Source organism: Maniola jurtina, chromosome 2, assembly GCF_905333055.1.
Source record: "Maniola jurtina chromosome 2, ilManJurt1.1, whole genome shotgun sequence".
Lineage (NCBI taxonomy): Eukaryota > Metazoa > Arthropoda > Insecta > Lepidoptera > Nymphalidae > Maniola > Maniola jurtina.
The window spans coordinates 15,350,800-15,378,053 of record NC_060030.1 but is presented as its reverse complement, the minus strand read 5'-3'; the positions used below and the strand labels follow the sequence as shown (position 1 = coordinate 15,378,053).

Sequence of the window (27,254 nt, the reverse complement as noted above, 5' to 3'; positions counted from 1 at the left end):
CTGTATTCATAAGTAATTAAACCGAAATGAACAAACGCCTTTTAAATTTGAATACCTACTACACAAATGGCTCGCAACGGCTTCGAATTTCTTCGAATATTATTAGTTGTTTGAGAACCGGTTATTTCAGTATCACGAGGCTGCCTGAACGGAGAGGACGTATAGATTTTTTATTGATATCACGACAAGACAAGAGTTTTCGCCTTTTCGGAACGTTCGCGAAATCGCGTCGAACCCTAAACCGGTCCGCGCGGTCGCCATTATGGAATTTCGGCCATGTTTGTCTCGCGAAAAGGCGGCAAAGGAAAATTAGCCTAGAGTCTAGAGCCAACCGTCATCGATGCCCAATTGTAATTCAAATATCGAATCGGTTCAGTTTGTCTGTGGTCATCGAGGATTTCGAGGTGGTCAACGGTCAATGGTCACCTAGTGATGGTGAGCTAGTTTGGGGGTGGGGTGGGTGGAGGGGAGTGGCGGGGTCCGGGGCGTGAGGCGGGCAGTCGCCGGCCGTCGCCGCCCGCGCAATGCCGCGCAGCTCTTTGCCTCCACGCGTCGCCTGGCGCTGACTCGTCCGCCGGCCGAGGCGCAGCCGTAACCGAACCTCGAGCCCTCGTGTTTCCCTCTAGGTTCTGGTTACGGCGCGGGTGCATTTCACAACGTGCAGTTCGTGTGTCCGGTTCCACCACCCGCCATGTTACTAAATCGTGCAGCATAAGTTTGTTCAGAGATCAGATCGCCGGATGCGGCGATTTCTGCGCAGGTGAGTTTTCCTTTTTACTACAGACGCAATACTTGGTACTACGTAGCAATGTAGTACTTATAAACCACAAGGCATTCTCCTTGAAAATGTAGAATTCACGAACTATCTATTCGTGATTCAAGTTAGTAACATAACCGTTTGAGAAAAACATGTCGGGGGTCGACGGTTATTTTCAGTTACAGTGGGTAGGTGTTAATACGGAAATAATAAATGTGTTAATGCAACTATATAGTACCGATTACGTCACTAGGATAACGTAGAGATCTTTAAGTAATCTTCGTGGTCTCGTTTACAAATATTGACTTCAAATTCAAATCTCGTGCGCCGAATTTAAATTTCGTGAGCCGGCCACCATCTTTTTGAGGTTATGTGGAAACCAAATTACTTACTATTGAAATTCTTATAATCACAATGTTTTAGGTAGTAGGTAGCTATCGTAACACTTTACTGCAGTCAAGTTCTTCAAATAAATTAAGACGTAGGTCTTTCGACAATTTCCCCTCGTACTGAAAAGGTGACTTATGTCAAAAAATGCACACGTTGTTTTGTTACACTTCTTCAGTTTCTGAAAATTTTACTTCTCAAGTAATCTTTAAGGCTTTAGGTATTATCATATAAAGTAGATATGTGATATGTCTGTGTCTGTCACATCCGGGTCGAGTCTAGTGCCCACGCAGGCCTTGACCGCTGCGAACTCACGCCCAAATCTTATGACGCATGCCCGGAAAAATCCTTCTGAACATATTGCCTGCTAATAAGTTACTCTTTGTTTTAAGTTACAATACTCGTACGGTACTCAGGCGCAAGTATTTTTTTTAATATCTAAAGAAAATCGAGAAAATCTTACAAAAAAACGCCTTCTGAATCTGAATACCTACATATATTGCTCGTGAATAGTTATACATAAGTAACTCTTTATATTGATAAACTCGTACGGTACTCATGCGCAAGTGCTATTCTTTTAAATATCCTTAGAAAATCTAGAAAATCTTACGAAAAACTCCTCCTGAATATAATATATATTGCTCGTAAATACTTATAAGTTATAAGTAATTCTTTGTTTTATGTAACAAAACTCGTACGCTACTCACGAGCAAGATATTTTTTAAAAGAAAATCGAGATAATCTTAGGAAAAACTCCTTCTGAATTCTGAATATATTGCTCGTGAATACTTATTCTTCTTCTTCTTATTTTGAATATGCCTTTTAATTAATACCAGTTTATAAATAAATATTTGTTTTATGTAACAAAACTCGTACCTACTGCGCTACTCATGCGCAAGTGTTATTTTTTGACATTTCTTAGGAAATTCGAGAAAAACTTATAAAAACTCCTTCTGAATATATTGCTCGTGAATACTTATAAGAAACTCTTTGTTTTACAAGTATGTATAAAAAATTTCAACGGTACTCATGCGTAAGTGCCACTTTTTTTGAAAATCTAAAGGAAATCGTGAAAATCTTAGGAAACATGGAAATGTATTGTCATCAAAATTGTACGGAATTTGTTTGGTTAATATTTAAATGAGAATCAAACTACCTTTGTGTGTTTCTTAGTGATATAGGATTTTATAATCACGATTGAAGTAGGTAGGTACCTACCTATCTATTGATGGAAATTATACCGAGTAGGTATTATTTCACGCACAAAAAGGCAAATAACCTTGACAACCAATTCGAATAAACACCTTTTAAAAGTTTTATAACAAAAAATAAAATGGCGATAATAAAAGTAATTTATGGCACAATACCAAATCATTAGACAATATTGTGTATAAAATATTGGTTTTTGATGTACCTAGGTAGGTAAATGTAGTAGGTACGTACGTACCGGCTTTATTTGCTATATTTTCTAAGAAGTGGAAAATTTTCCGTCCTCTTTACTACCTAGTAGGTAAATAGATTTTTTTTACAAAGAACTATACCGTTTATTTTGAGTTTATTTATATATATTTAAGTATATCAAAGTCATTTAATATTGTAGCTACTGTACATGGTCTAAAATGAGAAACCAACTAGCTGATATAGGTAATATCGACGGACCTTACAGCTTAGACTTTTTATATGCAGACAAATACTTTACCAGAAATTCAGAATTTTCACAACAAGTGAATGCGGGGCAGTTAGGGCAAAGAGTCTATTATAATATTATAATTAATAATTATGTACAAGAAGAAATTGACTGACATAAATTGTCAACGTCCAGAAACTTCGCATTTCGTGGAAGCTTTCTTTGTAACGTAGTAACATAATATTTTTAAGAAATTCAACAAGTAACTTTATAGAAGTGTACTAGGTAGGTATATCTCAAGGTATCTTAACCGTATCTACAACGACAAGATAGATATTAGAAAGCTCGTGAAGTTGCCCGGCGGCTTAATGAATAACTTGCGAAACACTCGTTAACTATCATTAACCGATTTCCTGGTTTTGTAACGCGCCGGTGAAATGAGAAAACGCAAAAATGATTGATGCTTATGGCAGCTTATCCTACTAATCCATACCTACTCCATACTAATGTATGGAATAGACTCCATGTCAATAGTCTCTACTACTCTGTCCATTCTAGTATAAAACGAGAAAGTCTGTCTGCCTGCCTATTTGTTACTTTTTTACTTTGCCTCTCGGAGAGGAACATAGGCTACTTTTTATCCCGGAAAATCAAAGTTTCCACGAGATTTTTAAAGGCCCACTTACATCCCGAAGATGCATACGCTACTTTCTGTCCATCGATGTTTCTGTCCCGAAAAATCAAGGTTTCACTGATTCTAAAAAATAGGTAGGTACACTAACAATTAAAATAAATCATAGCTATGTGATACCCGTGATTTTGTTCCCATGGATTTAAGTACCCACAGAAACATGGTCTGCCCATTGCCAACTTGCTGATGGTTTGGGCTACGTCAGTGACAGTGACCTTGGTTCTCTTGCGGATTTCACCATTTCGGATTTTATTCTTTAGAAAGACTCCTAACCTTGTCCCTTCTCGTTGAGCGACGAGCGAATTTAAATTGGTGGATCAAGTCCTTTTTTTTTAATTTACAGACTAGCGCTTGGCTGCAATCAGACCTGTTAGCAAGTGATGGTGCAGCCTAAGATGGAGCGCGCTTGCCTAGGTGTTGCCAATTCACTCTTGACTTTAAGTAGTCCTTTGAAGGACTTTTTTGTTGAAGGTCCTTTGTCAGTCTCCAGGCTTGAAATACTAGAAAGAATGTAGTTTTGAGTTGTTAATCATAATTTACTTTCCGTCTGGCTAACGATGCGAGCAGCGTAACGTGAAATAGTAATTATTCTGGAATCCGTCGAGCGCGCGTTGATGTCTTTTGTAGAAGAGGGGTGGGACGAGTCGAATGGAATTTACATTTTATAATTTTGTTAGTGTAATTGCTCTTTTTATTGAGTTATAAAACTTTTTGCCGTGGAAAGTTTTATTAATAGTATCTACTTATATTTCACTTCATTTTATTTTTATAGTATTTGTAGAATTGCATTGAATTCAAAGTAAATATTTTTATAAATATTCGTAGGAAGATAGATACTTGTTAATATTGCTTGAAATAAAATAAGCCTCTAGAGCTCAATGGTTATAGGAATGGACTGGAATCCGAAAGGTCGGCGGTTCAATCCTCGCCCGTGCACTATTTGTCCCACTCACAAGCACAAGCTTTACGCTTAGTTGGCGGGGAAAGGGGAATGTTAGTCATGATTAAAATGGTTAGTATTTTTTTTTTAAATTAAAAACTATCGTCTTTATTTCTTCAAATAAATACCTAAATCCAAAGATAATGGTGTACAATAAAAATATTTTAGTTGTATACAAAAAACGATGTGACATTAATGATTTTCCCATAATTTGCATTCATTTATTTACAAAAAAATACAAAAAAAAAATTGAGACAAAATATTTTGTTATGTATGAGTATGTTTTTAAAATTTTCCATCGTTAGCTATTCATATAGCTATCTATGAAATTTTTGGTGACTAAATATATTCGGTAGAATAGATACTAGCTAACCGGCCTGACTTCGTTTACTGAAAATTCTTTCTTAGGGGTCTATGTTATAGAGCAAATCTCGAGTTTCTATACCTAACTTTTACAAGTACTTTTGAATCCATGACATAATATATCTAGACTCAGTCAGTCAGTCTGATTATCCTCTCTATTAAGAAATTTCACGAGCTTTGTTTTAGATGCCTAATACCTAAATCATGCGATCACAATTTTCTCGATTCACTATAGTTTCGTGATTACGAACCCAATGATTACCGTAATCACTGGTCGTTACATTAAGGCTTCGAATCTAACGTCTGGGGGGTTTTGTAACTCTAATGTTTATAGCGCCCACTTACGTTCAAGTTGCTCGAAACGAGGACATTGGGTACATGTTTGTAAGAAAAACTCGATTTACTTTAAAGTTTCCGCCAACTGGTTACGTAGTAATCTACACGGGCAGAGCACTTGGTTATTGATGCTTATTGCTTAAACTTACTTGACTTTGTTAAAATTAACTGAATAAGGCTCCACAATTTATACTGAACATTGAATATGTTTTAAAATTGTATGATTCTAGGTACGGAGCATACGTGAAATATATCTACTTAGTTTTTTAAAAATATTTTTAAAGTTTTGTTAACTAAGTATCTAATTTGATGGATATTGAATATTATAAAAATAATATCTATATAAGAAACTACCACGTGCAATCAGTATACCTATTCAATATATAAAACATCACACACTTGATGTTATAACTTAAAAAAAGAAAAAAATGTATAAAAAACTGGAACGGAATTTGGAAATGATGGACTATGTCTTCTGTTACAAAGAATTCTTGATTCTTTAGCATATCATGCAATTTATATCGAAGATGGTAGCCAAGTTTTGAGCTATAGCGAACAGTTGGCTAGGACCTTGCATTCCTTTCCCAGGACAGGTTTTACATGTTACTCTAAAAATAACTTTGCGCCTTTAAAACTCTGGCATGCTATTGCTTTTTGTTCGTTTTACGTCTTCATTCATCTTTTTGCGTTGAAAGAAAATTGCTATCGTGAGATTGTTGGAATGTTTTTGCCTACAAAACTTAAAACTTTTTGCTTTTTTTATTCGAGCAGAAGTCTTGTATACGTTATGTTAAAACTATTTATTTATTTTTGCTGTAAATCAACGTATTTTTGAAGCTAAATTGTTAAAGAAAATATGGTAGTGATTCTAAGTTTACTGTGGTACCTAGATGTCTAGTTTTGCGAATTCAACATTTTGGACCTGAAGGCACAAATAGTCTATTGCTATCGGTATGAGTTCCAGTCAAACTCTGTATTGAGTTTTTGGACCGATTTTGAACAAAGTTCGAGTAGTATTAAGTCTAAAATATATTTACCTACTTCTACCATTAAACGAAGAATTGACTTAAATAAATGATGATACGAATAAACGAAGTCTGACTAGTATCTATCTACACGTTTTTATTGAAATAGGTGTAGACTATAGATGATACCTATCTATATGCCAGAGGTTTTTGCATAATGCATTCACATACAAATATACTAACTAACTATTACAATTTTACAATAGTCAAGATTATGGTCCTAATTAAAGTGTTTATACCACCGTAACCTTAAAAAACTACCAAAAATACCTACCAACTTTTTCAAAGCGTGTTTCCACGTCTTCGTGATTAAGTCGATTTGAGCCCATTAACAATTTTCCAAGATGTAGATAGCCATTTGGTGAGGGCGGCCCGTTACGCATTGTTCTTATAATTCAGAGTTTCGTAGTGTTAACATTTGAATCCCTATTTACATACCCAGCGACCGTGAATGTGTGTGTGTTCGTGTGAATCCGCCTAAGAATGTGGCTGGAAAAATCTAACTATTAAACTACGGTGGATATGGTTTTTGGTGATTTTTTTTGGGACTTTTAGAGATTAACAATTGTAAATTGAATATTTATGACACCCCCGACAAGTGAAGGTTACAGTAACTAGAAAAGCGCTGATAACTTTCAAACGGCTGAACCGATTTTCTTGGATTATAGCTAAAAACACTCTCGATCAAGCCACCTTTCAAACAAAAACAACTAAATTAAAATCAGTTCGTTAGTTTAGGAGCTACGATGCCACAGACAGATACACAGATACACACGTCAAACTTATAACAACCCTCTTTTTGGGTTTTTTTGTTCTTGCTTTGGACGTAGGCTCATTTGCACACAGCTCGAAGAACCTATAGGCATTGAAGTCTCTAGACAGCCACGCATCGAAAAATGCAGTGTTGGAGGGTCTTACAGGGGATATTATTTCAGAAGTTTCAAATATTTTGTAGTTTCAACTTTGAAACTATAAAATGACGAACTGGTGAGCAAAACAGTGTAATTTCATGAAATTAAAATTTCATGGGGACAAAAAACCGAATGAAAATGATTAAAACTTTATTTAACCGTTTTGATCGAAATTATGAAATTGAAACTCAGTTTTAGCACATTTGCTTGAAAATGAGTTCAAGTTTGCATTGAGTAATCAAACGCATGGAACTCAGTTTTAGACTGTTTTGTTTGGAAATGAACTCAGATATTTTGCATTCAGTGGATCAAAATAGTCTAGATTAAAGGAGAAAAAGTATTTTGGTCAGAAGTGTAACTACACCGTTTTGTTCGGCAGCTCCTCAAATATTTTAGTTGTGAACGATTTCGTCTCTAAATAAGTATACCCATTCATCTTATCTCGAACAGTTTTGGCGAGGTTAGTAAAGAAACCATTTAGCGTCGATTGTTCTTTGATGTTGAAATTTCGTGGGCATTAGCATTATTTTCGTCTGTAGTCCAAGAATTAGTCACTTGTTACTCCGGGCCATTTACATAGTCAGTGACCGTGAATTTCTCGTGTGAAACGGATCGAGGCGAGCGGAGCGTGCACTGGGTTCTCCTTCTTACTCGTAGGTATATTATGTCCAAATTAAATTAGAAATGCTTCGGTAGTCGTGGTTTGAAGACTGTTTCGTTGTAAAAAATGATTTTATAGTTTTTTGAGATTATTAACTTATATATTTGTTTTTATTTACTTAATTTTTTATTTATTTATTTTGTACAGTCAACAAAGCTAAGTTTGTACCCGCCAGTACAAGTGACTATGGACGGGTGCAAACCTAGCTTTGTTGCTGACTGTACCAAGACTTAAAACTTGGAAATATTGGAAAGTCAACTTACCTATCTCTTGTTTTGTTTGGTCTGGAATTAAATAAATAACAATTTGCGATTTTTTAAAGTTAACGTTTTTTTAGATAAGTAAATATTGGACAAAAGATTTTAATATTTTAGTCCGTGTCAAACTTATTTTCGCGGTTCGCACTGTTAGATCAACTCAAAAATGTTGTCTTTTGAGATAAGCTTAATTTCTGGTTCCCAACCCTATTTTATCTTTAGAGGAAAAAAATGTAGTATCTTTTTTTTAAATATATATTTAAAATACAATTCTTATGGGTTTTTAAAATTCAATAAATATTATTAAAATATAAATTATCAAAAATCAATTTTTAGAATGTCTGAAAAAAATGTGTTTGAGTAGAAACAGTTTTGATCTAGGGATGCGATTTTTTAAAGATTTTTTTTCAAAATACCTACAGACACAGATTCTATACTAATATATAATATAATTTGTGGAACGTTTGTGGAACCCTAGTATTTTTTCTATAAAATGATGGTTTTTTGAAACTATGAACAAATATTTCGCCATTTTGAACGATGACTCCATTTTATTCAATTTACATATTTTTATTATTATGTACTTATATCAGAAGTTCTAGCTACATACGTACAGTACAAGATAGGTCGTTGACATTTGGATAGTGGCGGCATACAGCACACAAGGTGCTCAAAATAGTAGGTAAATGCAAATTTGAATCGCGATATACTGTTAAAAAACTTTCCATAACCAGTTTTATGTCTTCTTTTACATAGAAATTGTTAAAAAAATCTTTTAACTATTAAATACTTTCATCGATTCGCGTCTATTGTTGATCTCGTTTTGATTGGTGTCAAGATCTTGAAGTTTTAAGCATTGGAAAAATTTAAAATTTGAAGTGTTGAAATTAATGAAATATAAAGGAGATATTTTAATTATTTGATTTTGATTGGCTCAATAACAGTCGTTCATAGAGTGGATTAAAATCTGAAATATTGGAAGTTTGATTCCTATCTTTGGTCTCACCTAGATACTCTTAGCACAAGTTTTAAACTCCATTGGAAGGGGACTATTTAAAAGTTATGCTTACTGTTTTATTTTTAAAAATGACGTCTAAATAGTTTATGCATAAAAGGTTGAAAATATATAGGTACTACCTAGTATAATGTATGTATGTTTTACTAATATAAGCAAGTACTAAGTACTTAATGTGAATTGGTAATTACGTTATACGTAGCATAAACCGCTCGGGCGACTACTCTGCCAACCACTAAGACAAAGTACTACATCCACTCAAGAAATCTAATTGTTTTACTTAAACATTCAAATTCGACTTCGAATTAGAAGCTTACAAACCACCATAGCAACAGTTCTGCTTAAATTATTAAATATGTATGAAAATTACATAGAATTATGGCCACCCTAACGCGAACATCATAATAGAGTGCATTAGAAGTACCATCACGATCGCGGGACGACGCCCGTCTGAATATAGCCATATCTTTGCTGGAATCAAGGCTCGTTCGCACGGTCTCACTAGTTTTTTTCACGTCTAATTTGAACTCTATTCTAGTGGATATACGGTTCAAGGAAACCTCATTTTGTTTGCTCAAAATGTTGATAGCAATTTGTTTCTTATTTTCATCGCAGTAAGGTGCTGGCGTTGCACACGAAATTGCTATTCTTCTAGACGCTCTTATTAAAACTGTATTTTTTTTAGTGAACGATGATTTCGGTTAATTCTAACACTGTTCCTAAGGTAGGTATATCACAGAGTTACATTGAAGGTTTTTCAGCGCGTGGAAAATATTTGTCTCGTTCGTATTCTTACAAACAATTGAACAGTTATTTGTAGCCAAACAGAACAAGGTCCTCAATTAACATTAACATTAATTTTATTTCAAGGAAGAATAGAGGATTATTTTTTGGAAAAGAACTTATTATTTTTACCCAAAAGTTATACATAATAATATCTCTAAAAAGAGTTTTCACATCTAATAACTACCTGTTCATAAAATTATCCATTGTACCTTTTTTAAGAGAGGTTTTCAAAATAAGCGGTCCTGCAGTGACTCCGTGGTTTATTTTGTCCGTCAATTATTGTCCATCGCACAAAGAGGATAATGGACACTGTATTTCTTAAAACAGTTTGCGTTCGAGTGCAGTCATAAAGAGCTTAAACTAACAAAGGGCAGGTATGAATTTTTGAATATAATATTGGATGTAAAGATGGTTCTTAGAATTTGTATGTAGGTGCAAAATTGCAGGTATTGGAAACACACTCAGTTCTGTTTGGACGAAGTATTCACCAACCTATAAGGTATTTATTATAAGTGTCACTTAGAAATGACAGGCATTATTTGAATAAATTTAACGAATTCTTGGAATGTCCTCCCAAGTCTACGCGAGGAACACTGGTTCAATGCGTAGAGGTTATCCGAGAGTTTTAATCTAAAAACTTGTAACAAAATACGTGATCGCTATCACAATATCTATTTAAAATTATCCAGTTCACAATATAAACACCGAAAATATGCAATAATCGTTCCGAATATCAGATTGAGGCGAAAATAAAAACCTTCAAAGTATATACAAATTCACTCGAGGTAGGTTATAGCAATAGATCATATTATGACATCGAATGAGCCAAATATCGATTTTACTAAACTACGAGTACATTCATTAGATAAATCAATAATTTTAAGTATATTACTTTTGACAATTCAAATCAATTTTCAAAAATAACTTTATACGTACTATACCTACTACCTACATTAGCGTTTAAAAGTTAGACTACGAGAGCTTTATGTGGATATGACATTCTATATCAATATAAATCAAGTTATATTCAAGTTATTGCAAAAAATTATCTCTACGTGAATAAATCATGAAGCTATTTAGTCTTTTTCTGAAGCTTTATTATGGTAATTTTATACCGTAAACTTAAGTTAGTATTTATGCATCCTTGATCAAGGTAAAGTTTTGGTCCAAAGTTAACAAATCCGACCACCGCGAGGAAAACAAAAATATTTTTGGGTTTCGCTGAATTTTTGCTTAAATTACAATATTTTTTGTAATTCAAAAATTATTTTTCATACATTTCTCCAGGTTTACGAGAAAAATCAATTTCGATTATCATGTTCAGAAATTCTTTCATAAACACAAAGTTTCGAATTGTCTGCTAAGTTCGTTAAATATTTACAACGCTAAAAGAGTTCGTTAACCTGTATTACCGTCGAACAATATTACCTGAAAAACGATTTAAATAAATGTCTTGCCCAATTCGTTCAGTTCAAACATAAAAGCACTTTAAATATTTCAACCTGAATCCTAAGTAATGTGATAGTCAATCCTACTTTTCTCGTCGTTTCACGAATCATTAGACACTTTCCGAATCTTCCAAAGCTTCTGTAATATTGAAACAAAAGGAATGAAGCCAAATTCGCCCACTCGCTATTTCACTTGATTACATGATTGCGTATTGTAATAAGTTTTATTTGACTTTGGATGAAAGGGGTTTGTAATTATTTTATCAATGAAGGCGGGATGGATTTTGTAAAGTAATGAATTCGTTTGTTTTGACTAGAGACAGGTACTAACTATGTTTATGGCAAAATTATAAACGCATTGGCAGTGCTGCAAATGTTTATGGGTGGTGGCACAGATGAGTTAAGGTGGCGGTAATCACTTAACATCAGAGGACCCGCCTCACACCTCATTTGCCTGCTATTTTTATAAAAAAAGGAACGGCTTTGCTATGTATAGGTAACATTACAAATGCGAAAGTTTGTCAAATTATAAATGACTAGCGACCCGCCCCGGCTTCGCACGGGTGGACACTACCACGAAAAATCCTATCTATTTTCCGGGATAAAATATAGCCTATACGGATTCGGAAGAATCTCTCTAAGTAATGGTAAAAGAAATTTTGAAATCGGTCCAGTAGTTTTTGAGACTATTTAATACAAACATACAAAAATACAAAGGTTTCCTCTTTATAATATTAGTATAGACTAGCGAACCGCCCCGGCTACGCATTGGCAACTTTTTAAAATTTTCACAGGGACCCCTAATTTTTTGACAGTAAAATATAGCCTATGTCACTTAAGAATAATGTAGCTTTCTACTGGTGAAAGAATTTTCAAAATCAGTTCAGTAGTTCTAGAGATTAATTACTTCCTACATATAAACTTACAAGCTATGCCTTTTTATAGCTAAAAGTGTATACATATAGGTAGGTAAAGACAAGTTTGCATCCCGGATCCTTGGACTAGACTAGTTTTTGTGCCGGAAAATCAAAGAGGAACGTTTTAAAAATCCTGTGGAAAATCTTTGATTTTGCGTGATAAAAGTAAGTTTCTGATTTGGCATAGAGACAGCTTGCATCCCGTCCACGAATCTTTACAGTGAATTTCGGTTTTTTAAATTCCTTGAGAACTGTTTGGTTTTCCGGGACAAACCCGGTTTTTACTACTGTAGGATGCAAGCTATCTCTATACTAAACCTTCCCGCAAGTTGCGGACGGACAGACGATCGGACAGACTGACTGACAGACAGACAAAAGTTAATTTTTACAACATAATAATTATAAAGATCAGTAAGTATAAAGTCCGTGTGGATGAAGGTGTCATTACTGGTAAATTGGTACATAATTTGCTCAGCCATTTACGCCGAATAGCTCTTTAAAATTGACAGTTATAGAATTATTGACCGACTTCAAAAAAGAGGAGGTTCTCAATTCGTCGGCATTCTTTTTACATATTATACACCTGTATAATAATAGGTACCACGATACCAGTTTTTGAATAATATTATACACCTGTATAATATTATTCCAAAACTGAACGAGGTGTGTTTGAACTACCTAATGGTCAACATAAAGACCGAAATTCGGTTTCGACCAATAATAACAAAAAAAAGTCTCAAGCAGACCGTGCAGGTAGCTTTTTCTTTAAAGCAGGTACAGGCAGGTAGACACACCTGCCCAAAACCTTGCTCCACATGCCAGCGACCACATCAAGACCCCTCATATTTCCTTAAAATCACTCTCAGGGTTCCTTACGTAGCATATCCGCAGGGGGAGGGGTGGGTCAAACAAACTGGTAGATGCAGTCACCGGTGAAGTGAACACGACCCTACAGTGTGTGATTAATAGTATTTGAGAACATCTGTCCGAGTTGAATGTAAAAAGTTTTTTCTGTAGTGATGTGATTTTTAAAATATCGATATTGGGTCTAACTCTAATACTATAATGAAAATTGTTAGTTAACTCTGAATTCAGACTAGGTGAGGCTTCATTCGGATGGAATTTCTCAAAATCCCTTCTTACAGTCTACAATCTTTTCTCTTTATTCAGATTGCAGTAGATCTATCAGTCTGTTTTTTCTTCCGTTTTCCCCGCCAATCGTAATATTGGGGCATTCAAAGGAAGAATGAATGGCCACTTTCTGGGCAAGTGTGCTCCACCTTAGGCTCCATCACTATCTACCATTTTTGGTGTGTAGTTTTGTGTATAATTGTGTATGTCAAGTGCAGCCTGTTTACGTAGTTATTAAAATTTCCTCAAAGGTGTGTGAAATCTGCCAATCCGCAATATACCTAGGTACTCACATAATAGGCACGAGCGCCGCACCTCAGCGATTACTCCTTTTCAAGTAGCTGAGTGACTGGTTTTAGTAGCCTAGGCTTCTTTCGAGATATTGAGGGGAGGTTCGCGTATTTAAAAAGAAGCATTTGATCATTTTATTGGAAGGCTTATTTAGATTTAGTCGCAGCTATGGAGGCTAGATGTTTAGGCGATAGGTTTTTCAACATAATAACTACAGGTTTACTATAAAAGTTAACTGTGATTTAATTAATTCTCAGAGACGAATTTGGTTACCCTAAGCAATTACCTGATTATGTGATTAACTTATAATCTATTTAGTTAGTGGGATAATTTTACGTGTTATTTGAGAAAATGTAAATGAAAGTACAGTAGATTTCGCTTTGTGTCAAGAAAGCGAAACAACGGGTGCAATGAATTTACTTCGTACTTATATTTAATAAAACTGTTCAGAATTCACATAAAAATATTGTTTTTAAGAGTTAATTCCTTTTTCTTTTGCTACATGCAAGCATAATACTTTTTCACAGAACAATTGTGTAATAATAATATGTAGTGCATTTACATATTGTAGGGATCTGCAAATGATGGTTAGGGCAGAATCTGTTGCTTCAGAATTTTTTTTTTCGTTCCCTTCACCATTTGATGTGATTGAAGTTCAGCGCACACGTATTTTTTTAACTTATTTATTTAAAAAAGTAAAATTATTTCGTCCATTACACGTATATTTCGCGACAGGTCAACTCCTCTGCCGGATAGCGCAGCCCGGGCGCTGTGCGGCGCGTCTCCCCGCTTCATACACCGATGGCCATGTCGACCTGTCTCGAACTATAGGAACCTACATTAGTTTGCTCAATTGATACTTGACACACAACGTGACACAACTCAATATTCACCTGCCATTTCCGTTCGAGCACCTGTGTCTGCGCTAAAACAAGGTAAAAACAAATTTCAAGTCCACCCAAGTTGTTTCAACCTGTTTCGAAAAGGATGTGGCTGAGAGATTGTGCCATAATTTTAGCCACATCTGTTTTTTGCGAGATTTCTTCGGAGCTTTTTCCTTATTAGGGCAATTTTACCTGCTATTAGGGTAGGTAATATTGGAATGAGGAGGCCATAATTTTATTCCGAAATTCTAACAAACACAGCGTAAGCCTACATTTGAATTAAATACCTAAGAATTATACCAGTATCATGTAATTTGAACAATAAAACCTATAAAAGATATCTGTGACACCTTCAGCTATCATGGTTTCATAGAATTATTATTAAAGAATTAGTACCTACATCCTATTTATTTCCTTGCATGGTCTTTGGATCAATACTGTATTGATAATCGATCTATTATGATAAAGTGATTATTTTATGATACTAATGAAATACAGCATTGAAGGAGTCAAATTAATGAACAAAATATTAGTTAGGTAGGTATTTATATTATTATTACAAGAGTAGGCAGGCCTGCCTAATAATACGCAAATGTACACCTACTTAGTACATTTCAAAATAAATCCAAACTGAAAATATTTTTATTCAATTAAACTTACTTATACAAATTGATATTATAAAATAGTAATAATTATGCTGTACCTACATAAAATGTTACACATGGATGAATCGATTAATTATAATTGATTCGTGCGATTAATTAATATAAATAAGCAAGTAGTTGATTATGTTTAATTTGTGTAATTATACCGAAATAATACTTAGCAGTAGGGTTATTTACATAATGAGAATTTACAATCGGTAAATCACGGCTCACGTAGGTACCTATCAGTTGTAACATTATCGATTTTAATTGCGAATTTTTAGTACATAATCGGATTATTCAGATTTTAAAAATATTTTTTTACTTGATTTTCTTAAGATTTGTTCCGTTTAGATAGTTTTCTTAATTATTTAAGTCCCTATTAAGATTTTTCTTATTATTATTATGTAGGTTAGGTACTTAGCTAAGTATATCTGTGGCGTATTAAGGAAAATATGTAATTAATATGAGTAAGTAAATAGAAATAATTATTATGACGTGGATGCACCTGTAAGGCAATGGCGCCTGTTATTAGGTATGGATTAAAGCGCACGGTGAATGAATAAACTGTATCACATTATAACAATATCAATGAATCGATTCCAGTGATCGATGTGAAATACGTGGAATAAATATCGATTTTAAATTCAGGTTTGGAATGCGAACATCTTTTAAAAGTAATGATTTAGTGCTCTGATAACCGCCGGATATAAATATTAAAATTTATAGGAATGGTAATTATGGATTAATAAACTACCTTACCTACATAATGTTACACGTGTCAATGTAATTTTAAACGTGTGCTTAAAAAAATTTAATAAGTAGTAAGTAGAACTTTTCTCGCAACATGAAAGATTCTTTGAAAATAACTCAGATCAATCTTTTTTCTTACGTGACTTCCACCGATAATGGCCGCCAAACAAATCAGATGCTTTATAGCAGCCATCCTTTGAGGTGGTAAGTACTGGACAAAAGATAATCTGTGCTTGATTCCAAAAACAAATCTGCCATGTTTTTTTTCGAATCCGTATTTAATATCGGGAATTCGAATGCGTTTCCGAAATTTAAATTTAGAACGTGTAGCGAATTTGTAGTATTTCCTTCATTTGTGTTCACAAGTCATCGATCAGCGTACAGAATTTTAAGTATCGTTTAAGTTGTCTTTAAGTAATGTTTTAGTTTAACTGACGTTTGAATATTGATTTGACGTCTCTGTTTAAATAAATTAGATTGACTTTGTCGGTCAGTTTTCAACTCATTTACTCTGCCGCGTTTTAGCCGTTATTGTAAGTACCTATCTAGTAATATTTTCTTCACATCACTCGTATTTTTGTTGAGTTTGTTTAGGAGTCGACAATGCCCAGGAGGTTTGGCCAAGGTACGTCCAAAAACTAAAGGAATTGTAAGCATCAGGATTGACATCATAGATAAAGAAACGCATTATTTTGTACATGGAACTCTGACGAACTTTTCGTAAAGCATGTATAAAAATTCAAGGTGGAAAAAAAAAAACATTTAGTTTTATAAAAAAAGGTTTTAAATAACCAAAGTTAACTGAGTCTTTTTCTACTTTTATTCTGGCATTTAATTCTGGAGTGTTTCGCACAAATAGAGGTAAAGTGGACATTGCCTTTGCTAAAACTTTTTCATAAATTGTTTTAGAACTGAAAATGCCCCTTTAGTTGCACTGCACAAATTATGCCAGAGTAGAATAGTGGCTTTTAAGACTGGTTGCGGTTCCGCGCTGGACAGCCGGACTGATCCTTTGTGCAAAACTTGAGCCAGCTATCTGTCACCAGATAAGGCAATAATCTGCGGTAAATCTTGTAAGATGGACTATCTTAATTAAATATTTAAATATTTTGTTAAAGGTACTGGAGTGAAACATCGGAAGAATGGTTTACGTCATCACCAACAGAAGCAACCTTCATTGAATCATCATCACCATTATCATTCGTTCCATCATAAGTAAGTTTATAAACAATTTTATTTCTAAAGTTACCTGTGCTCATAGAGTGTATTATTCACTATAACACTCACTATAGTATCATCTAATTTAATAAAAAAAAAAAATTTAAGTTATCCATACTAATATTATTATACTAGCTTTTTGCCGCAACTTAGTGCGTGTAATTTATAATTTACTAGCTGATGCTTGCGACTTTGTCTACTTGGATTTAGGTTTTCCAAAATCCCGTGGAAACTCTTTGATTTTCCGTGCTAAAAGTAGCCTAAGTGTTAATCCAGGATATAATTTATATCCATTTCTTTCAGCCAAATCCGTTTAATAGTTTTCGCGTGAAAGAGTAACAAATATACACACAAACTTTCGCCATTATAATATCAAGTGTGATAGCACTCGGATATAATGTAGCTATCTATCAGTAAAAGAATTTTTAGAATTCTTAAAGATTACCCCTTACATCCAATCTTACCAGTAGCTCTTTATAGTATAGAAAGGTAAAAGTGTACGTGTGCATTGATATCTTGTATCTGAACTTTAACTTTGACGTTACTGTGTTTTGACGTTCGAATTCTATCAACGTTGACGAGATGTAAAATCTCATACTAACCCCGATATCGCTTCTAGTTTAGTCAGTTTAGGAGGTAGTTTCCACTCAACTATAAATCCAGCTACCATTTTGAAGGGGTTACAGGTAATATTAGCCATATTACCCCGTTCCCACGTTTTATATTACCAGTTATAATATAATGTAATTTGTCTGTGGCGGTAACGAGACGGGTCAACTCAAAGGAGTTCGTTAGATGCCGTACGTGTACCTGATACGTTTTAATTAATTACGTGAGATGTACCGAATGCGTTAACTTAATTAATAACATACAGAGTACAGACACCTGGGGTTCAGGAAAATTGGAGGATACTTAATTGAATGAGTTGATAAAAAGTTTGATTTTGATTATCTCCCTGGTCGGTTAAGAGCGCTGCATTTTATAAGTGGCAGGTTTTGGATTCGGTTCCCGGTGAAGTAACTTGGGCATTCCCATTCATTAGTCACTATGTATCCACTGTTGGACATAAGGCTTTTGGAGAGCGTGCCACTGCACTTGGCTCTCCACCTCACTCATCCACCCACTTCCCGCCACTCTTTTTATTGGTCGGTCTATCAGAATGAGGAGATCCGTAGAAGAACCAGTGTAGGTAACCGACTTAGCTAAACGGGTTGGACAGCTGAAGTGACAGTGGGCAGGGCACATAAGTAGTTCGGAAATACAATAGACTTTGGGGCCCCATGGGAGACCTCGCACAAAATAGACACTATTATTCAAAACATACCCAATAATAAAAGAAAAACAAACAACGGTTTAAACCGTAATCGAATTTGTCCTATTTGTTGAAAAATGCCCGAAGAAATTACAAGGGGACCTCCGAAACCAATTTCACGAACGTTTTACCCGATACCTATTTACTGAGCCTCAACCCTGCTCCGTTCACATCACGTTTCCACAAGGCAATTCCGAGGGACGACAAAACACCTTATTCAAGCATTGCACGCACCCATGCATACCAATCGACGGAACGTCTACAATCGAATTTAAATTGTGCCTATTCGGAGCGCAGACTCGCGACAGCCTACCTTGTTTTTTTTTAAAGAATATTACCATTCTATGACTAATATTGTCTTTTCCCCTCCAAGTAAACGTAAAGGTTGTGTTAGGAGTAGGTACGACAATAGTATAGCGGGTGGCGTTTGAATCGCAACCTTTCGGAATTCAGTCAGTAGTTGAGCTATTGAGGCTTTGAATTTAAGACTATCGTCACTGTGCATGAAAAATCCGCTATGTATTTTTTAGGATCATCGTTTTTGATGTCATTTTACATGTAGAAACCCATTCTTCAGCATATGTGCAAGAGTTAATCTTTTTGGCTATAAGATTTTGATCTAAAAAAAAGCATATATTTGAGTTATGTGGAGCAATGAAAATAATTGGTGGATATCACTCACATCCATAGCAATTTAGCATATCACATCTCTGGTGGAAAAGCAGCCTAAAGCTAACCTATGAGTGAACGCGACTGTCGCAAGTATCGTGTTTGAAGTGTGCGCACGTCTCCACACTCGACGCACATCGAAGGACGAAATGCGTAACGGCCAACGTCAAATCAAAGTTCGTGACATCCTGCTAAAAGACTAACTTCTATTTTCTGGAACAATTACTGACACGTAACTTTTAATAGCGTTTTCGCACTTCTGGAAATCCGCAAAGAACTTACTACTTAAGAGGGCTCTCTCCGTTACTCGTTTCATACAATCGTAGTTCCAATTTCATTTGAATATTAAGAAACCAAAGTCCATGAAATTTTGCAGACATATTCTAGAAACCAATATCTATGTCTGTAGTTTTCCAGATTTCTGTTAAAATATTCGGTTTGAAAGTTACGCGGTCTTAAAAATTTCCATACAAATCTTTGAGCCCCTGTAATTTTAAAACTACATATTTTTAGAAAAATCTAAAACACCACAGACACAGATATTAGTTTCTAGAATATGTCTGCAAAATTTCATGGACTTTGGTTGCTTAATATTCAAATGAAATTGGAACTACGATTGTATGAAACGAGTGACGGAGAGAACCCTGTTAAGTAGGTACTTACTAACTTGACAGAAATAGTTGGAACCTTTATAGAGGCATAAAGTCATTGTGTTTTTTACACAATGCTTCGAGAAGAAAACTTCTTCTTTCTACTACTTCAAACGTACGTAACGTAAAACGTTTGAAGTAGTTTTGAAACTACTTCAAACGTTTTAAAACTAAACCTTATTTAAGAATAATACCTAAACGTAAATAATAAAAAATACACTGTTGTGAAAACTGTATCAAAATATTACCTACTGTTGAATTTTCTGATGAAAAACTAAACGCAGAAAATGAAAGGAGGAAGTTATCCTATTAGTATAAATAATTATGCTAAATATTACTAGTATAAATAATAGATAATTAATGTAGTTTAGTAGTAGAAAATGACTACAAAGTACAAATTTTATGTTCGCGTGGGGAGAGAGATTTGTTTCCGAACATCTCAACATGCATGTGCAATTGTGCATGTAAGGTCTACATCTCCTGAGGATGCTCTGGTGTCATGTCGGAGCGAAACGTTCGTGTTCTGATGGATTTGTGTGGTGTTGCGTGGTGGTACTTGGGGCTTGCTTGGTGACTGGCTTTTCCTGCATGCTTAGTAGTGGAAAGGCGGATGGTGCATGTCGCATGCTGCATGGTGCGCCATACTTTGTCTGAAATTAAGCTTTTGATTCTTTGTATAAAGCATAAGCAACAACGTGCGAAAACTGAACATATTATCCGCTCAAAAGAAGATAAAAAGATAATTAAAAATCTTAGCAAAAAGATCACACCCGGCAATTTCGCCATCCGCTTTTGTAACGTCAATATAATTGGCCAATTCGAGGACGCAATGTAAGTTGAACGCGACCGGGCAGACATGTCCATTTAGAGGCAGTGTAATTGATGTAGAAACTTCAGTAATAGCTTATTCAATCGCGAAACCGGTCCAGGGCCGGCGGCCGATGCCTTTATGCGTTGGCTTTTATATTCATCATCATCGTCATCATTATGAGCAACCCATCGTTGGTTCCACTACTGAGCACTGTGGCTCAATTACGGTAAAATCACAGACACAACCGATCACGTCTGATTGGTTGATGCTCGCTCACTATTGGCTAAAATACATTTTTCCATTCCATTCCATCAGCCTGTATGCGTTCACTGCTGGACATAGGCCTTTCTAAAAGCACGCCACCAATCACGTTTCTCCGCCTTCCTCATCCACCCGCTCCCCGCCACCTTCTTCAGGTCATCGGTCCAACGGGCTGGAGTAAAATACATTGTTGCAACAAAAATATCATAAATTCAGCCAATCACAACAACTGAGATACCAATAATGATTGATGCAGTTTTCCCCCAAACGACCAGCGGGTCTCCTCTCAGAATAAGAAGGATTTCCAAGTGTGAATTGGTAGACTTCACACACATTTAAGAACGTTATGGAGAATGCTCAGGCATGCAGGTTTCCTGATGTTTCCTTCACCGTTAAAGGAAGCCTAACTTACCTTACCTTACTTACCTGCTTATCTATAATGCGTGACACGTTGAGATAGGAACCGGGGTGGCCCCGTGGTGGTGTGGACGCCCCGCACACCCACACAGCCTCCGCGCTAACCCGGTAAGGCGGGCCTCCCCCCGCCTCATACCCCGATTGCCATCTCAACCTGACGCGCATTATACATACCTAACTCCAAAAAGTTAGAGGTGCATGCCCGAATATCAAAGCTATTACCGCAATTTAAGGTATAGGTATGTATCTTACAAACCGACTTCAAAAATACAAAATCAGTATTCGCCTAGCAAGTAGGTATGCCTATGACATGCCTATGAGAATAACAATAGTGTTCTGAACAAGGCCGTTCCTGGTCGTTGGCTTCGTCTAGTCTTGCAAAGGCTAGAAATACATTGACTTTTACTTTAGCTTAATAATAACTAGGCATTCTATTAGATAGTATAAAAAATACCTTGACTGATTATATTGATTTGGTTGATTCGATAAAACAGGCGGACCTAACGACCTTTACTTATAGTGTATTGTGTACAAGACAAGACATTCCAAACAAAAATTTTTGCGCGACGGGTTTTTCGTTCAAAATTCCTCAGTGTTTGAAGACTAAACTTCGAACAGTGCATGGGGCAGTGATGCCATAGGATCCAAGACAAAGCCGCTAATGAAGGGCCTCATAATTATTAAGTTCAGAGTCACTCGGCGAGAGACTGAGGCTGAGATCTATAAACCGCACTTTGACTTTGCTCAGACTTAAGACGCTGTTGTCTCGTTTTAACTGAAACTTAAGTCTAAGCAAAGTCAAAGTACGCTCTATAGATTTCAGCCTAAGAGAACTATGCTTGAAGTTTCTCTACGTAATCAAATCGAGAATGAGGAGATCAGTAGGAAAACCAGAGTTACCGACATAACTCAACGGGTTGCGAAGCTGAAGTGGCAATGGGAAAATAGTTAAAACATAGTTCGAAAAACCTACTTCACACCGGAAAGCGCAGAGTTAGAAAAACCCCCACTAGGTAGACAAATCGCAGGCAGCAAGCGGCTCACGACCGTGGCGAGTGAAAGTACTTACAAGAGACCTATGCCCAGCATTGGACGTCTATCGGCTGATAATGATGATGATGATGAACTTAATGTACTAATCTTGACAGCTTCTTAGAGCATAATTTTCCTTTGAAATAGCTCCTCTGTAGTTCCATAGATATATACTATAATGTGTGCAAAACAGTTATACGCAAATGTTGAATGTTAAGGAAAATTCACCAATGACACGTCGTCTAGCCTGTTGTTTCTTCAACGTCTGTCACGGTCGAGTGTGAAAACCATTTTATTGCGAACCCTCATTAAAAAAACCTAAGACCTTTGTTAAAAACTGTTGTAAGGCTAATCATACATCGGCGGCCTTGTCTGCACTTTGACTGCCCTGTGTCTGAGGTTTTGACCATGGTGTGAAACAGTTAGTGTAACAAGGGGCTAGAGTGAAATACCTACTATTCTGTTCCTCGAGGGCGTTATTTTTAATTCAGAGCGAAGCGAGGAATTCAATGTTTTTTATGACCCGCACTATTTTTTATCATTACCACTACCTATGAGAAAATAAAATTAGGAATACCTGCCTACTCGAAACTCTTATATTATAGATATATATTATTGAAAGTTTAGGTATAAACTGGTATATATAAACATATCACATTATCTACTATACGAATGCGGATCAATCAGAAGAGATAGAGCTCCAACTCCCATCGGATTATCTATTGGGCTATCACTGTTTGGATAAAATTATACCTAACGCGTATGCACGTATTAAACGTATGTGTGCCAACCTTTATTTCTCTCGGTTGGGGGTTTCACAGGTCAAGACTGTGTGGTATTCACGTTGTATAGAATCTATTAACCCAACAAAAACCATTCCGCGAAACTGGCCTCAGCGGCTCTGACGAATCTTTACATAACTCATTTGCACTCGCTTTACACTCACCGGTGGGCGCGATGACTTCTATGAAAAAGGCATTTTATACCGGAAATACATGCTTGTAACCAACGACCACTACGTAGTACTACTTATGTACTAGATGAGACATTCCGATCAAATATTTGTGCGGCCTGCAACTTTTTTAAATTAAAAACTTCTTTAAGCGCGATTTTGGGACGATTAAAAACTTCAAGGTCGCATCACCGACATGTTAGTTTCATTAGCTTTGTTCCATAGCGAAACTTGTTCGGATTAAATTTTTAAATGGAAGCGTCAAGTTTAGTATTAAGTTTTCACTTTTGTCTACAGCCCAGACAAACTGTATTTTTTTTTAAAATTCCAGCCCTTGACCACGATCTCACCTGATAGGTGATTCGCTAACTCAGCGTCTAACAATGAATGATAACCACCGAGATTGGTTGGTTCTACATTGCTGCTTCACTAAGTGATATTAAAATACTTTTTCGTAGAAAACCTTCAATGGATTAAAAAATGAGATCGATCGCTATTATTCTGTTAGACACTGAGTTAGTGAATCACTTGTGGTCATACGATACAGTCTAAGTTTGAAACGGGCTAACTTGGAAGTGATATTGCATTTTCACTAAACTCATATCCTTGGTTGGTGGATTGGACGCGTTGTCCTGTCTATTTGTCTATATCTCTGTCTGTATATAAGAGGTAAATTTAGAAATCATAAATTTTCTAATAGAAAAAAATCCCCGGCGGAAATCGATTCGGGGACTTATAATTTCACAGCGCTCGCCAAAAACCCTTGCAAAAATAAAATATTAGACGGGTACCTATAATATTAGAGGTCCCAGAGGAGAACTCGTATTTTCTGCTCACTTTAATTCGCCGATCATATTCCTTTGGGACTCCAACTCCTACATTCGGACCTTTTCAAAAGCTAATTTTACTTTTTGTAGTCGTTTTTTTATTCACTGAAAACGGGTACCCTTTGGGTAATTCATTATGTATTCATGATTCGCTATGAAAATAGTTTTCAATTTTCTATTATTACTGTAAAACTTGTAAAAATAAATGTGGAAATTACCAAAATACTTACTTATGAAAATTGGGTACCTACTAGACATAAAACAATCTCGTATCTACTACACAATAGTCCGAGTGTTTAAGAGGGCTCTCTCCGTCACTCGTTTCATACAATCGTAGTTCCAATTTCATTTGAATATTAAGCAACCAAAGTCCATGAAATTTTGCAGACATATTCTAGAAACTAATATCTATGTCTGTGGTTCTCCAGATTTCTGTTAAAATATTCGGTTTCAAAGTTACGCGGTCTTAAAAAATTTCATACAAATCTTTGAGCCCCTGTAATTTTAAAACTACATATTTTTAGAAAAATCTAAAACACCACAGACACAGATATTAGTTTCTAGAATATGTCTGCAAAATTTCATGGACTTTGGTTGCTTGATATTCAAATGAAATTGGAACTACGATTGTATGAAACGAGTGACTGAGAGAGCCCTGTTAATAGAAATAAAACTTGCATAAGCCAGTTCTGGCGAGTCACCTGCACGTGCACTGGGTAAACACTCGTAGCAAGTCAGTTTCTGCAAGATCAGTTGCTAAAACTTGAAGTTTGTATATTGAGATGAGAAAATCTTCATAACTTCTGCAAGTTTTGTTGCTAGTGGTCACTTAGCTTAAAGTTATTTATGTATTTTTAAGTTAGATAGGTACTATTACAGCAGGTCGTTCCTACTACTTTAATTTGAATTTGTTTGATTTGCAGTAATGTTATTAATTGGAGTTTTTCTCAATTTCAGGCTGCTGCTCAGGTTATAAAAGTCCGAGGAACAAACAAGTCCGAGGAGAGAAGTCAAAAGAAAGAAGTCAGAAGAAAGAAGTCCGAAGAAATAAATCAGAAGGAAGAAACCCCAAGAAAGAAATCAGACGGAAGAAAGAAGAAAGGAAGAAAAGAGAGGTTAGAAGAAAGAAGGAAGAGAGACAAGTTAGAAGAAAGACAGGTTATTTATCTTTGGTTATCTAGCTGTATGAGTACTGAGACATCATAAAGCTAGGTTACCGGAGTTAAGGGCCGTCTGTGATCTGCGATACGAAGATGCAAGATAGTCAAGAACTGGAAAAGTTATGTTTGAAACGAATAACGTTCTTTTGTGAAAACTTCATTTGTCTGTGACTGTGTACTATCGTATTATTTTTATACATAATGATGTGTATGTGTAACTAACGCTAAGTTGTTCGAAAGAAATTAAAATATTTAAGTGTTGGTTAAACTAATTTAAGCGTCCATAGGATTTTTGTGATTAAATTAGTATGAACTCCGCTTAAATTGTTGAAAATGTTTCGAATCGCATCGTTATTCTATTAAATCGAACGATGCCGCAAGATCGATCGATCGATCTATGATTTTTAACCGACTTCCAAAAAAGGAGGAGGTTCTCAATTCGTCGGAATCTTTTTTTTTCTTTTTTTTTATAGCATCGAGAGCGGTGCGGATTTGTTTTGACCCTCGAGTACTCAAGTACCCAGGGTGTAAGATACCTGTTTTCGTTTTCGCTAGCGTTCTAGCAAAAACGAAGACAGGTGATAGAACGCAAGCAAAAACGTTATACTAACGTTCTACTGATGATTACTGATAAGATACAAAAAAAACGCGAAAAATCAAAAACTTTTTTAAAGCTTGCAAAAATAACAATTATTACTAACTGACACTAAAAGTCATTGCGTAGTTAGGTGCCGCGGGGTCAATGCTGTCATAGGTGGGGCATTGACCCCGAATTTTGCACGCTATACATTGAGGGTTTAAAAAAGAAAGAACATATTAAGGCGAATGGTTATTGGTATTGGATTGTGTTTAGGTAGTATAATAACAGAGCTAAGTTTTTGCTAGCGTTCAAATTACAGTCTGTATATTCTACGGGTCTTATGTGACAAGTCAAGGTTACTATAATAATGCATTGTAGTCGTAGTAGGGATCAAGTCCATAAGACAAGACGAGTGCAAGTTATATAAATATAAACTGGATGATTGAGAACCGGCTGTGAAAACAGTTGATAATCCTCAAATGGTTGAACAGATTTTCATTTAACATAGAGAACCAACTCAATTCTCGATTAATTATTAAAATGGCTTTCAAATAAAATAAACCGCATTCAAATCGTTCCATCCACCGCCCATTTAAGCGCTACGTTGCCACAGACAGACACACAGATGCACTCGTTAACACTTATGACAATCACTCTGTTTTACGTCGGGGGTTAAAAAGAAAAGTCCTGAGTCACTCGCTGACTGACGACTCATCAACGCCCAGCCCAATCTCTCGGACCTGGCAAGCTGCAATTTTTAGTTGAAGTTCTCTTTATAATTTAAAATAAGGAATAATACCAGATTTTTCGAAATTTCCAGGGGAGCAAAGCCAAAGGCTGTTGATAAATTAAAATGAGACTAAAATATCGAATCTGTTTAAAATAGCCTCGTGGTGTTATTTTTGAATTAAGTACAAGTAAAATTTAATATTGAATTTCATCTTGAGTTTTAGATCAAGTTACGAGCAGTAAGCCCGTTGATCAGAGTTTACTTTAATTACACAAGTGTAAATTAAAAATTTATAACACCCCCGACGATCCAAAGTATCTGAGTTTTCCAAAACATCATTTTGAAATAAATAATTATGTATTTAGGCAACGTCCATCTTGACAGCTTGACATTTGTCTATTGACATAATATTATGAACCTAACGGTTATCTAACCTTCTTTTCTACAAGAAAACTAGAAAAGAGCTGATAACTCTTAAACGGCTGAACCAATTTTTTTAGATTATAGCTAAGAACACTCTCGATCAAGCCACCTTTCAAACGAAAAAAACTAAATTAAAATCGGTTCATTCGTTTAGGCGCTCCGATGCCACAGACAGATACACAGATACACAGATACACAGATACACAGATACACAGACACACAGATACACACGTCAAACTTATAACACCCCTCTTTTTGGGTCGGGGGTTAATAAAATAACAGTTGACTTGGAAAACTGAAGTGTTTTTTAACCGCGCTATGCACCTCCCACGCAAGTGAGTCAACATTTAAGTCAATTATCACTTCCTTATTCATTTTATTCACAGAA

At 35.6% G+C, this 27,254-nt stretch overlaps 1 long non-coding RNA gene across 1 annotated transcript; it reads left to right on the top strand.

Moving 5' to 3' along the window:
* Nucleotides 1–512: 512 nt before the first annotated feature.
* LOC123870737 lies at nucleotides 513–25,267 on the top strand. Its single transcript, XR_006797141.1, has 4 exons — nucleotides 513–764; nucleotides 16,943–17,039; nucleotides 24,931–25,010; nucleotides 25,072–25,267. It is a non-coding gene; the product is annotated as an uncharacterized LOC123870737 (long non-coding RNA).
* Nucleotides 25,268–27,254: the final 1,987 nt, after the last annotated feature.